Consider the following 14828-nt stretch of genomic DNA (forward strand, 5'->3'; position numbering starts at 1 on the left):
CAGACACCGTGAATTCCCATTTGTTCAAAGGTGGAATCGGTGTCCTGGTCCTCCGTGATTTTATTCTGTTCCAGCCCTGATGACTTTCTGCCTCATTGTAACAGTATCACCACAGGGCAGGCCCAGCAACTGAAGAGTATCCCAAATGACAGAATCTCACTGCTTAGTCACAAACTCTTTAGAAAGAAAGAGTTGTTGTTGTCATACATGGAAGGAAAAGAGGAACTAAAGCCCTTGGCTAAGAGAAGTTTCACACGTTGTGAAACCTGTGTTTTTATTCCGTCTTTGTCTCTCATTGGTAGACAGGTGGCTCAGCCTTCCCGGAGACGGAGACGGGCTTCCTTTTCTGTAAAGTGAGAGTTGCTTTCCAGGGAGACAGCAAAATACACGTTTGCATCACCGCTCTCCGAAACCCACCAGAACAAACAAACAAACAAAGGCCAAAACAAAGGGAAAAAATTTCAACCATGATATAATGAGGAAATGATCACAATCTCACACCACAGACTCAAAGAATGTTAGTCAATTTCTACTTCTCCAGCGAATATTTACGGAGTGCCTCTGAGATGACAGCATTGTTCTAAATGCCAGGAGCTTCAGCAGCGATGTATAAAGGAAATGGAACCCAAAGAAAGGAGAGCACCAACGTCTGACACCTTTTTTTCTCTAACTCAAAACAGGTACAGATTTGGGAACCTAAGTAAGAATGTTCACAGGGCCTCTGTGGTAAGGGCTTTAATCTTTCCCAAGGAGAGGTCTGGCCTTTGCTCACAGCTTCTGGGAAGTAATCTCCAAAGCCTTTGGAATGTCATGCCTGATAGGAATGTTTTTGTTTGTCTGGGGGGCCCGTGGGTCATTCCAGATGGTCGAACAATGTGATTTGGGTGAGGGTGGAAGGATGGGGGTAACAAGGTATCAGCTGGAGACTGAGAGCAGCCACACGGGCAGTCAACCGTGTAGGTGTGACAGAGCCCTAATCAGAGCCCTGGACACCGGGGCTTGGATGCGCTGTCCTGGTGGGCAGTACTGTGTGTGTAATGTCACACATCATTATGAGAAAAAGTGGCATTGTCCCTCATTCCACTGGGAGAGGACCACTCCAGCCCTGTGCTGGGAACTCTCCTGGACTCTGCACTACGCGCCTCTTCTCTTGGCCGATCTTAATCTGCGTCCTTCCACGATAATAAACCGTAACTGGCAGTGGAACGGCGGCACTCGGTGAGTTCCTTGCCCTTCTAATGAACTATCGAATGTAAAGGTGGTCTTGGGGACTCCCGACCTCGCCATTGTTGCGATTGTTGAAGTGAGGGTGGTCTTGCGGACTCCTGCTCCATAATGTTACAGGGTCCCTTAGCATGGATAAGTAATAAGAGGCGATGAGCAGGGCAAAGAAGAAATAGGGAAAACGTTGCCTGGGACCCGTTTTCATAACAAAGAAAGGCTAGGTAGGTGGGGCTAACGGAGAACTCCCAAGGTGGTGGTCCTGCCCTCTCACTCAATTTCCTGACTGAGAACACACTTCAGGATGACTGGTCCCAAAGTGAGGGAACAACCCAAATCAAAAGAGAGCTCCTCTTTCATGGGATAAGCTATTGCAAAGGAAGGAGGACCAGAGGCAGCGCTTAGCCTCTTTCCTACTGCTGCTCACTTCCCAGTTCCCCCTCCCCAGAGGTCACCCTCAGAGGCTGCCATCATGACTGCCTTCCCACTCAAAGTCTAAGTACAATTAACACACCACTGAAAGGGGAAACAAAGGGGAGACAGAACAATTAAGGATGATCCACAAACAGGATTCTCAGGCAAATAATACGCTGAAATAGAACGTTCCATCTGAAGATGAATAAAATGCCTCCCCCACCACCAAGAAGTCTATGCATTGATACCACAAAGAGAACAGAGGAAAAGATGGGAAGAAATATGTCAAGTACACGTTAGATAAAACATAAAAGAAGAATTACTCTAGAAAACTTAGATTAAACTCTTTAGAGCAGGGGTGTCCAAACTTTTTTCAACGTTTTTTACCAAGGGCCGCATGCGGTAAAATACACAAACAGCCGGGCCACTCACTCGAGGTGAAGTACGTATTGCCTCACCTGGTTTAGTTAAGTAAACTCAATATATTTTTGGAATTTGCTGCGGGCCAATTAACAATGGATTGCGGGCTGCAGTTGGCCCGCGGGCTGCAGTTTGAATACCCTGCTCTAGAGTATTAAAACCGTAAAGTTTTATAAAACACGCTCAAAAAGAGATGATACTACAGGATGCTAATAAATAAAATCTAACATCAATTCACTGTTTACTATGCACCTGACACTGTTCTTAGCATTTTACATGTATTAGTCATTTAAAACCCACACCATATTACATGTGAGAACATTAAACAGCTTTCCCAGGTTCACTGGTAAGTAGTGGGAACTGGGCTTCAACACCAGATGGGTTGACCCCTCCCCTCTATGCTACGCTGCCTGAAAGATTTGAAAATTTTTTACCAACTAGACCACCATAAAAACCTACATAAACTCCAAGAAGAACAAGCCACACTGGCTATATTATCTGATTGCAGTGAATATTTTTCACTACTCTAGCCTAAGAAATTTAAAATCTGAATGAAATGGAAATTTTTCTAGGAAAATATAAACTGTTCAAAATAAACAAATAAAAAGGAGGTAACTTCAAATTAGCGATGATAAGAAGAAGAGCAATGAGATAGATTGAGAAAGAAAATTGTCCAAGTGCCAGGCTGGAGAGTTGTGTGGTGAATACTTCAAGGAACAGACTAATTTTCACGTATTCAAATATTCCAGAGCATTACAAAATAAGGAAAGCTTTCTGCTCTCCTTTCCCCCCGACAAATCCAGCATTACAGTGATGCCCAAAGCTGATAAATATGGCAGGTGCACACGCTCACTTGCCACGCACGCTCACCTGCCTGCCGTGCATCCAGTGAGATGCCTTGAGCTGCAGGTAAGAGAATCCTTGAGTAAAAGTGATTGAAATACCAGGCCATTTATTATCAAACCTAACAGAAGTCTAGGGGTAGGTGTTTTCATTATTGGCTCAGATATATTTAATGGACGACAGCACCAGGCGTTCTGGCCCCGGAGGTGGAAGGAGAGCAGGAGTTGAGAGGTGGAGGTGAATGAAGGAGCCAGAACCAACCCCCAAAATCCATGCTGTGTGGCCCATGCTGCACTTCTTGTCTGTATGCACCCCATTCTGATGTGCGGATGCCTTGTTCCAAGTGATTGCGGAGTCTGTGTTGTACCTGTTTTTAGTTTTACTGTCACCCCCAAATATATCAAATATTTTTGGAAATTTAGTATCTTCTAAAAGTGATATTTCAAATCACCAGGGAAAATATGGCTTTTACAGTTATCCACTTTATTATTTAAAAGAAAATAAAGCTGGTTTTCTGCCTCTCCTGTTCTAGTGTTCATTACCAATAATTCAAATATTAAAATGTTAAAAAGAAAGAAAACAACATAAGCTCACTAGAGGAAAATAGGAATGAATTTTTAAACAGTCCTCCAATAAGAAAGGCCTTTTTAAGCATGATATAAAAAGCACAATCAACAAAGCAAATGTTTGATAAATTTGATCATTTAAAACACTTGAATATTTTTATGGAAAGAAAGTATATTCTAATAAAGTCAAAAGGAAAAAAAGAAGAAGAAGAAAAAAAGAAAGAAATAGGAAAAAACACTGCCAAAACTTACTTAGACCACATATGACAGATACGGGGCCAATTTCCCTTATATAAAAATAGATGAACTCTTATAAATTAAGGCCCAATGGTTAAGAAAAAGTATACAATGTCACGAATACCTACACAAATACAAATAAAACAAGATGAGATTTATTTGTTTTGCTCACTAGATATCACCCAGTGTTGGTTAGGATATGGGAAATGGGCATACTCATACGTTTGTTAATGTAACATTTTAGGAGGAGAAGTTGTCTAATCTATTAAAACTTAAAATATTTATACTTATTGGCAGAATCATTCCTGGTAGCATCATTTGTAGCTTCACAAAATTGAAAACAACTCAAATATCTATTTATGTGGGATCAATGAAACAAATTAGAGTGCATTTATAAATTCAACAAAATGTTGATTGTCCACCATCTGATGAAGCTTGTGTTCTTGTGAGAGGAACTAAAGAGCAAATAACAGATAGCCATACAAGGTTTGTGATAAATGCTTCAAAGGAAAAAAACCTGGTGATGTTTCTTATAGCAAAGGTTGGCAAAATGTGTTTCATGGACCAAATCTGGCCTGTTGCTTATTTTGTATGGCTTGAGAGTTAAAAATGAATGATTCTAATATTTTTAAATGGTTGGGGGAAAAGTCAGAAGATGAATAATATATCATGTTGTGAAAATGATACGAAATTCAAATTTCAGTACCCATAAATGAAGTCTTATTAGAACCGATCCATGTTTATTAGTTTGTATATTGTCTATGGCTGCTTTTGCCACTGCAATGACAGAGTTGAGTTGCTTCTATAAAGCCTTTCCCACAAAGCCTAGAATATTTACTATCTGGTCCTTTGCTGGGAAAGTTTGCTAACACTCATTTTAGAGGGAATTAATGGAGGACCCAAGAGAAATGAAAACATATGTTCACATGAAAACCTGTACACGAATGTTCATAGTAGCTTTAGAAGAACCCCAAAGTGGAAATGACCTAAATGCCCATCAACTGATAAATGGACAAATAAAATGTGGTAGATCCAGGCAATGGAATATTATACAACAACACAAAGAAATGAACTACTGATAAATGCTACAACATGGGTGAAACTTGAAAACATACTGCTAAGTGAAAGAAGCCAGTCACAAAGGACCACTTACTATAGGACTCCATTCGTATGAAATGAGAAGAATAAGCATATCTATAGAGAAAGAAAGTAGATTGGTGGTTACTTAGGCCTGGGGGCTTGAGTGGAATAAGGAGTGACTGCTAATGGGGGTTATGAAAATGTTCATAGTCCCCATTAGTTTCTTTTGGGAACAGCTGCACTAGTCCTGCACAGTTTACCTCTGCACTTCTTGTGACAGAAAAAAAAAATCTTTATTATGTGAAGCCACTCAAGTAGGGTTACTATTGTGTGAAGCTATTATAAATGTAATTCCCAATTGATACAATGGGTTAGAACGCCAGGGAGAGAAAAGGAAGGGTCAGATCGCTAGGAGGAGAACCAGAAAAGTATAGCATCTTAGCGGCCAAGGGCATAGAGCTTGCACCAAAGACAGCCATTTGCTGACAGTTATAGAATGGGCCAGAATGCAGAGAGGGCGTTCTAAGGACAGGCTTGGCAGAGCAGAGGTGTGAGTGAGATGGTGAAGCTTGCAGGACAGCTCGTGTGCAGTAGAGAAGAGGTCCATGGAGTCGAGGAGGCAGAAGTCAACACATTTGTCCAGCTGTTGACATGAATGTTGAAAATAACTGAGATGATGGCAGAGTGAAGAGAAAGAATGAGAGTCAGGTGCCAGAGAGTTATCTAGGAGCTTAGGAATGGGTCCCAGAGAGCAGGACTGAAGTGCTACATTTAAAGAGAGTAATGGCTGGCACACAGACAGCGTTTCACCAGCCAGTCTTATCTTGGTGGTATCACAGCAACTTTTTGTTTCCATTTTTTCCTTAGTTGGCCAGATGCTCAGGAACAGTCTCTTACTCTCGTGATTAATACAGTTGGACCTAGAAAGCTGTGTTCCTATTGACTAACTTAGTAGGAAATATGCCTTCCCTTGGATCAGCACACTGAGAATTAGGTCTGTTTTTCTTGGCTTCCTCTACCTGGATTCAGGTAACTGGAAAACCAAATCCATAGTCAGAAGATTGCTTGATGAGCCCAGAACAAGAGTGAAAGCACTCCTGCTGCAGTTAGTGTGCTTTTTCAAGCATGATGGTGTGGATAAATCCCCTTCTCCTTCCCTTCATCTAAACTGTGTGCACATCTCTCAACTCTGGTCCCCAAGTCTTTCTTTAGTTTTTCAGATCCCCTTAAGGCTGCTGAAATTATGGCTTCCTTCAGGCTGTGACCTTAGGGGGTGTATTACTAATACCACTAAAAACCAAAGACAATCATGGATAATCATCACTTCAGTTCTTTCCAGGTTGGTATCACAACTCCATATCACAGAACCAACATAACTTCTAATGGTGGCCCCACTGTCTTTTCAGAGACCACCCACAAGGAGCCCTTAGGCTGCGATATCAGCCCACCTATGCTTATGCCTGCTCCTTTCTGCATAGTGGGCATAGGATGGCATTCCCCGCAGAGCTGGCAAGCGTTTGCCTAGTGGCTGTTGTGTGTAATTTTTGGCTCAGAAAATATGGCCACTAAACCCATAGGATAACACTTGTTCTAGGTATTTTCAAAGAAAGTAGGGAAATAATTGGAAAAGGTGAAAAGGTCACAAGCAATATTCTTTGTCCACAGGCATGACTCCGTGCAGATTGCCTTGAGCAGGCCAAGCCCCCCGCTGTGCGGCTCCCCTGGTCTGAGTGCACCTGTCTCAGACAATAGGGCAGCAAGGTGCTGCCCAGGACAGCAGAGGCATGGGCACATGGGTGCTCCTGGAGCAGTGGAAGACCCTGCAGAAGGGCGGTCTGAAGACAAGACGAGGTACCATGGAAGCTCTCATCAGATTCCTGAAAGGACCAAGAGGAAGTCAAGCTTTACCTGGATATAAGAAGACTGTACACACCCTAGAGGTAGAATGACTTATCCGGGGAGGAAATGTGATGTCTCTGGAGCTTACCTCAAGCAGAGGTAAGAATGTCAGGGAGAATGTGGAAGGGATTCTTTTACGGGCCATAAGGTCACGCCTTAGGACTTTTGGGGTCCCTTCCGACCCTGAGGTGCTGGTTCTGTGGCCTGATACTATGGCAATTTACCAGACGTGTATGTAGAGAGTATCCCATGTTTGTGTGTGTGTGTGTGTGTGTGTGTGTGTGTGTGTCCATTAGTTGTTAAAATCCTCCCAGCCATAATCTTGAAATGAATAGAAAGAAAAGTTTTGGTTGAGTATAAATGGACACAGAATATCATGACTTTGAAAGTAGATATTAAAGGACTAAGTATAATTGGCATTGAAAATACATAGCTTCCTTGTTTCAGCTGTGCTAATATGGAACATAACCAAGAAATATTCAGTGAAAACAAAGCAGGGGTCAACAGTGTAAATAGCATACCTCCATCCGTTTTTAAAAATTATATATATGTATGTGTATATTATATACATACACAAACATATATACTTGTATATTCATACGTAATTCTGGAAACATACGCCAAAATCTGATAACAGCAATTGTACCTAAGGAAAAGTAAGTGGCTGAGTATGTGGAAGAGATTTACTTTCGACTGAATTTTGCTGAGGTATTTTTTTTTTCAGTTCTGTGCAATGTGCTTGTGTTACCTATCAAAACAACAACAATAAGAACAACAACAACAATAATAAACTGTAGCTGCCTTACTGAGAAACCCCATTTAGTGGCAGGTGCAGGGGGGCTCTGGAGAGGGCAGCCTCTAGGGGTCCTGGGAAGGCAAATGCCCATATTTAAATACTATTCAATCCCGCCCAAGTTGAAATCATTTGTGGTGAATTCCATGTGGAACTAGATAAGCTTGAACTTGATCCACCCTCAAAGGGATCATAAAAATGAAAAAGCGTTTCGTGACTGCTAACAGTAAACAAGGAGTATTACCTTGGGTTGGGAGCACTTTCCTCTAATTTTTATACTCCTGGATGGGCAGTCTAGACACGTGGGCAGGGTTTTCATTTTGTCACCAGCTAGTGGTGTGACCTTGGGCTCCTGGAGAAGTAACGCGCTCACAAATTCATTATCTGATACATTCTGTCTGAACCAGGGTGTGCGTGGAAAAACCACTGCAGAGAAATAAAAACCGAAGGCTGGTCTTGGGAAATCAGAGAGCCTCTTAAGGAAACCACAGCCAAGTTGGACGAAGCCTCCAGAGAATTACCATATCCTGTTTTCAGCCCGAGTCTCAGCAGACTCTACCAGGTTCCAATGAATCACCAAATCTCTGTCCTGCGCTGCTCTAGGCACAGCTCACACAGCACAGATGGTGTTAGGAGCCCAGCAAGCCTCGTTAGGTGGAAAATCTCTTCTCCAGCGCTAATCCCAGTAAGCATATGTTTAATTAGGCAAGGCTGTGTGGTATTTCCACAATACAGATGATTGAACATCAGGGCAGGAGATGGCTCGTTTTCATCTTAAAAAAAAAAAGAAAGAAAGAAAGATATACATATGGGTAAGGCGTGACTAAATTAAGGACACTAATTTTGTTAACTTTTGAATACTTAACTTTCCAGAAACTAATTTTAACTGAAACACCACCGTAGAGTCTCTTCTGATCTTGTTTAATATACAAACACATCCTTAAAAATATTTACTATATCTTTTATTTCAAAGGTAATGCATGCTTTTATAGAAAAAAATGGGAAAATACAGAACTGTGTAATATACAAAATAAAATTCATGAAAGACAGAGAAAGAAAAAAAAAAAAGATACCATGTTAACATGGTTGCAAACTGCTCAAGGTACACTTACCTGTGTAGGAAATTGCAGTTTCATTGTGCTATAAGAATTTTAAAATGTTCTGATATTTCTCGTGAGCACCTCTCCCCTGCATGGTGGAAGCTTTAAGACTTGCCAATGAATAGTATTCCCATGTCCTCTAGTTAAACATGTACTTTTAATTTACACATCAGGCTTCTCAGAGAGCAATTCTCCATAAGGCGTCAGCTGATCGGGGATTGGAGCAGTCTGCTTTCTGACCTGGTACTACAGCTGAAGGGTCCCTCTTCGGATTATGTGCTAGTGTCCACTGCCAAGGTCTTTGAGCCCAGCATTTCAACCTCGTTTGCTTCTGCCCATCCCCTTACCCTCTCAGAACTACTGCATTCTCTACCAGGCCTTTGGCTGCATGTGGATCTTTGCTTCCTGCAAGCAGGCCATGGAGAACCAGGAGCACATTGTTTGTCTATTGTCCACCCTGCCTCAGCCTCTCTCTGCCCAGGAAGTAGCCACAGGTAGGGTTTCTCCTATATTACATCCCGGGAAGTGAGGTGCTAGCCCTACGATTTCGGGCTTCTCAAAATTCATTTGGATGTTTAAGTGCCAGCCTGACATAAGTGGAGAGGAAAAACTAGTCTTTTTCCTGTGATCTTCCCACCTGAGCAGGAGAAGTTGGCCTTTGGACTCTCCGCCATCTCTGTGTTCTATCCTCCTTGTCCCTAAGTCGGCCAACCTAGACATTTACTCATGATAGGCAGAAGTGCAAGTTTCTTCCAAGTGGAAAAAACTGCATGCCCTGAGCCCTCCTGGGTTAGTACCTAATCTGGTTAAACAGGAGCTACAGGAATTTAGAAATTCTGTTTATCCTGACAAAGACGTTTCCCATGCTATAAAAACCCAATTCAGGGTGTCAAAGGCAAATTATTAACTCTTCCTTTTTCTTACAGTACAAACAGTAAGAACTGCCCCTTCTACCTACTGTAGCCCCAATGCCTCTCATGCCCCTTCACCCAACACAGATGGATTTCATAGGCTGGTTAAAGTCAAATACATAGAACCATTAAGCACAAAAACACATTAATATACTTAGAAATATTACTCCCGTTACATAATTTTTATTGTGCAATTTTTTTGGCAAGTAGTAAAATTGAATATTTTTAAAAACATGTTTCATGTTTATATAAAAATAAAATATTTTCTTATTGCTTTCTTTAGAACTGTTTTGTATATAGTAAGGCTCTTAACTCTTTGTTTTATTTAATGTATAATTTTTCTATAAAATGCTTTTTGGTCTCATAAAATGTTTTATGTAGACAGATATATCATTCTTACATTTCTATTTCTTTCATAAGATTATGCTGGGAAAATCTGTCCCAAGACCGTTTAAATATTCACTTACATTTCTTTCACATTTTTAAATCACTAAAATTTTATGATTTTATTTTCTTTCTTTAACATTTTGGAAATTTATTTTAGGGTATAGTGTAAGGTGAAGTTCTAACTGACTACTTCCCAGTTGTTAATTTTTTCAGAATCATTTGGTGAATATTCTGGAAACATAAATATTCATATCACTGTATTTGGTGCAGATGTATTAATATATGCTTTTTGTCACTTAACTTCTTTTGAATGGCAAATATATACAACCTCTTATGTCCAAATGAGTAGTTTCCTCCTGAGTAATCTCTTTAGAAGACTGCATAATTATTTTAAGGATGCTTCCATTACTGGAAAGTTCTTTGCTGATTTCCTTTTGGAAATTGTTTTTGGAAGCAATCTTTGAGCCACATAGAAAACCAGTGTTGTAACTTAATAATACTTCTTTTTGGACCCAAAATTGCATGCTGTAGCTCGAATACCCACCTTATTTGCCAGAGAATCGGATTCCAAATGATTCCTTCCTGTTTCCAAAGAGAAAATACACTTTTGAAGCACACTGACGAGGGGGAAAACGATGGGCCTCAGCTCTGTTATATTTGTGTTAACATTAGTCTTATGAGTCTATAGTTGCATTTGATCAGGTGTGTGGATGCATGTACACAAATAAATTTCAATCTTCCTGCTCTGCATATTTGGCTGGAACTATAAATTAAAGTCCAATCTGACAAAAAGAAGCATAAGGAAGAGTCATGTGCAGCTGGGAAGAAAGTGACCTAAAGATACTGGCCTCCAAACAAACTAACTCAGTGGTCCTTCTCTTCCCATCCAGGGAAAGGCTCATTGGATCCTGGTCTTCCTAGACTTAGATTCACCAAAGGAAATTGCACGTGATGCTTGGAACAGGATAAGGTCTGTATAGCAATAGTAAAGCCCATGGTTCCATTTAATTTTTTCTAAGGCCCTACACACTTCTAACAACACTGACTAAAGGAAAGAAATGCCAAAATTGCTATCCCTCTGGATTTTATACATTTCCCAATTTTCTAATTGCTACAGCTACTGCCAACAAAACACACTGAAAGAATGCCCCATAAGGAGAGGTCTCAGAACACACCACAGGATAAGACTGCAAATTTCAGTGATTACAATTAGAGCGGGCAGCCAACATGTAATTTTCCTTTTAGGAATGGACACAGAAGGAGAAACTACTTACTGAGTCAGAATAGATAGAAGCAGAGCCGTTTCCCTTTGTGTAAAAATCATACTTGATCAAGTGGAGATTAAAGCTAATGTGCTCTCCCCCCATTTGCTTTTAAAATTGAGGGATGTGGAAATTAGTGAAATTAAATTCACAGCTGCATTAGTTGCAAGTAACAAGAAATCCTATTTGATCTTGCATAAGCAAAAAAGAGGAATGTTTTGGCTTGTGGGGAGAAAAGAAAGAGTTGAACATGCAAACAATGGGAGAGGCGGAGATGTGGTGGCGCCTCCAGGAACGTTTGGAATCATGGCCCCAAATATGACTGGAACCATCTCCCTCTGTCCTGCCTTTTGGGTTCTTTCCACACATTGATTCACTCTGTCCCACTGCAGAGCAGCACTCTCTATGTGTCAGAGTGGATGTCTGTCCACAGATAGGAGCCGGGGCTCCTAAATGTTAGGATCTCTGTTTCTGGAGAGACACTGCCTGTCATATTGCTTTTAGTTTGAAGTTCAAAACTCCTGCTGTAGGAAGTCACTGCATGAACTCAGGGGTACCATTCGAACTGTAAATATTGTAGATGTTAACAATTCTGCACAGAGGGGCATAGGTGTTGAGGAAGGGGCACCTTTTCTAGTTTCCACAAAGATGCCACATGGGCTTGTAATGGCCCTGGGTAAGGTTCTGATTGGCACAGTTTGGGTTAGATGCCCACCCCTGGGCCAGTCAACTATGGCCACAGGATTGAGGTCATCTAAGAACATGGCAGCCCCTATGGGATTCTTCCCAGTGGAAGAGGAGCAGTTTTTCGAGAAGGGAAAGGGATATTTGCATGCTGGGCAGGCAACATATTAACTGTCCACTGTACCACTATAGCAGTTTCGCGAACCTACTGCATATTTTCTTTCTTCTTTGAAAGAGTTTCTTGCCTCTACTCTCCTTCTTTGCTAAATTTAAACTCTAATATGACAAGGCCTGAAGCTCTGTATGTTCCTAGAGCCAGGGCGAATACTGTTTGTTAAAAGAATACACCAATTCACTTATTAGATGGTTTGTCTGAGTATGGAGCATCTTCGTTGAATTGACTGACCTATTTTCTTTGGCTTCTGTGCTACTCATACAAGATTCTTTGACCCATGTTGTTTTTCTTGGGAAAAAACCTAGTTTAATGGACTTGGGCTGGCAGCTGGATTCTAGTCCTAGCTCCACCTTAGGATGGATACTTCAACTCCCTATATCTCTGCCTACTCTTTGGAAAAAATGGGGAAAATTATATGTGCCCAGAACCAATCTCAGAAAGGTATTGTGAAACCCAAAGTGCAAAATTAATGAATGTGAAAGTGTTGGTAGCATCAGAAATGCAATCATCTGTTTTAGAAAATTAAGATTAATCTTCCGGGATTATTTGGTACCATGACTCCCCTCAGCAGAAAATGACAGGTTCTTCCTATTGGTTTTGTAATCCAAGTCATAGCCTTAATTATAGACTGTTATGCTTCTAGCAGTTGGCTCTTGTCAGAGAACTGTGATGTTGCCATTGTTCTGGGGGGAATTAAAAACCATTAGTGGTTGAATTTGATAATCCCATATCACATCAAAGAGGTTAGTTTAAGGGGAGAGAAATACTTTTCTAGTACCAAATCATATTGTTTCTGCTGTCATTCTGGGCTTACATACATTGAGATACATTTTCCAACCAAATCCTTTGGTCTTCATCCTCATCTATCTTAACTCGGTATCATTTTCTACTATTTAATCTTATTGTGTCCCCAATCAGAGTGCCCCTAATCTTTTTATTATTGTTTAAATATTAATTTATCCTTCCTTTTGTGAACAGATATCATCGGTTATTTTCACTTTTGTTACAAATTCTTTGTTACAAATATTTCAGTATTAATTAAATTTATGGAAACACGTTTTCTGTATTTACCACTTTTTTTCTTGTATTCCTTGCCTTCTCTTCTCCTTCTTTGTATTTCTTCCTGTTTCCTTTCTCTTCTTCATCTCTTAATTCCTAAATTAGAAAGTTAAAGCATTCTCTTACAGTGAAGATTTGTGGGTGATAACCTCTCAGGTTATGTGTATGTGTCCATATTTTGCCATTTCTTGAGTGACAATTTAACTGCGCATGAAATTCTAGCTTGCAAATGTATTTTCTTGCATTTTGAGGATATCAATCGTCTTTTGGCCTGTCTTTTGCCAATAAGAAGCCAGCTATTAGCCTAATTACCATTTATGTTTAGGTGTTTTATCTTTTTCTCTAATGATTCTTAAAAGATTTTAAATTTATTTTTGTATCTTGCAGTTTTATTAAGAAGTATCTAAGTGTGGATTTAGTTTTATTTTTCTTACTTGGAACTTGGTACTTTTTAACCAAGGACATGTACTGTCCCTTAATTCTGATAAATTTTCAGCTACCACCTGTTTAATTGTTGTTTCTCCTTCATTCTCTCTATTCTTTTCTTTTGGAACTTTTATTAGAGTTATTGTGTAGTTTCTCAATTTATCCTCCACGTTTTTTAACTATCTTTTAAAACTCTTTATATGTTTTGTGCTGCATTCTGAGTGAGTTGTGATACTATCATTTAATTCACTCTTTCACTCTTTAAGAGTGCCTAGTGGCCTACTAAGTTTTTAATTTTAAAATCTATGTTTATTTCAAAATTTCTAATCAATTTTGTCAGATATAGTTATTTTTATTTCTTTATGCTTTTTTTTCATTTCCCTTTCATTTTATGGATGTGATTTAGCATGTAGCATACTTATATTTAAGTCTTTTCCAGAATATCCTCTAAATTTTACTTCCAATGGAGCAAATTTGTGTTTTAATTACTGATTTTGATTGTGGTCTTTCTTAGCCTTAGATTTCTTTTTCTTTAATTAAAGTTTACTGGGGTGACAATGATTAGTAAAGTTACATAGGTTTCAGGTGTATAATTCTGTATTACATCATCTATATATCACATTGTGTGTTCACCACCTAGAGTCAGTTCTCCTTCCGTCACCATATAGTTGGAGATTTCTTCATATGCCTTGCATAATTTTAGTTCGTAAACTCACTCTGAGAGGGAGATTCATTTCTATCTCTCTAACCTATTTCGTAGATTTGTGATTGCTTCTTATTAGTTTCCCGGACCCTCACCCCAGTATCTCAGACTAGGTCTTATATACGTGGGTCTTATATATAACCGGGTCTTATATAGTCAGCTCGGGGTTCTGGCCCTATAGTAATACTGAGGGTGTTTCTGATCCACTCCCAGGCCGGTGGGCAGCTTGTTTCCATTTCTGGTTGTGAGACTGTGTTTCTGTATCCTATCACCCTAAACTTCCCTCCTGCCTTTATAAAAGCTGTAAGCCCACTTATTAGTCAACAACAGTTTTCTTTTTAAATTTCCTTTCATGATCAGGAAAGTGAACGTGGCTTCAATAACCTCTCGTGGGGAGCACATTTGGTCTCCATTATTCTGGAGGAGCTGAACTCCTAACCACGGCTGCCGCCTCTCCACCTGAAGCCCAGGAAGCCATGGCTTCAGCCCTATTTACTCCTTGATGTTTCTCTATTGTTTCTGGGTCATGGAGAGTTTTATCTTATTTGTGAGCCCGGTTGTGTTATTTCAGTTTTATATTTTCATAGTCATCCACTCCTGCTATCTGATGCTTCAGAATTTGTCACCTGCACTGGATATTTTAACTCC

At 40.1% G+C, this 14828-nt stretch overlaps 1 long non-coding RNA gene across 1 annotated transcript; it reads left to right on the forward strand.

Annotated features, from left to right (window-relative positions):
• The first annotated feature begins 460 nt into the window (after positions 1-460).
• Positions 461-8272, forward strand: LOC141573061 (uncharacterized). The gene is made up of 3 exons (XR_012498630.1): positions 461-680; positions 6447-6779; positions 7881-8272. It is a non-coding gene; the product is annotated as an uncharacterized LOC141573061 (long non-coding RNA).
• Positions 8273-14828: the final 6556 nt, after the last annotated feature.

This window comes from Rhinolophus sinicus, linkage group LG09 (assembly GCF_036562045.2).
Source record: "Rhinolophus sinicus isolate RSC01 linkage group LG09, ASM3656204v1, whole genome shotgun sequence".
Lineage (NCBI taxonomy): Eukaryota > Metazoa > Chordata > Mammalia > Chiroptera > Rhinolophidae > Rhinolophus > Rhinolophus sinicus.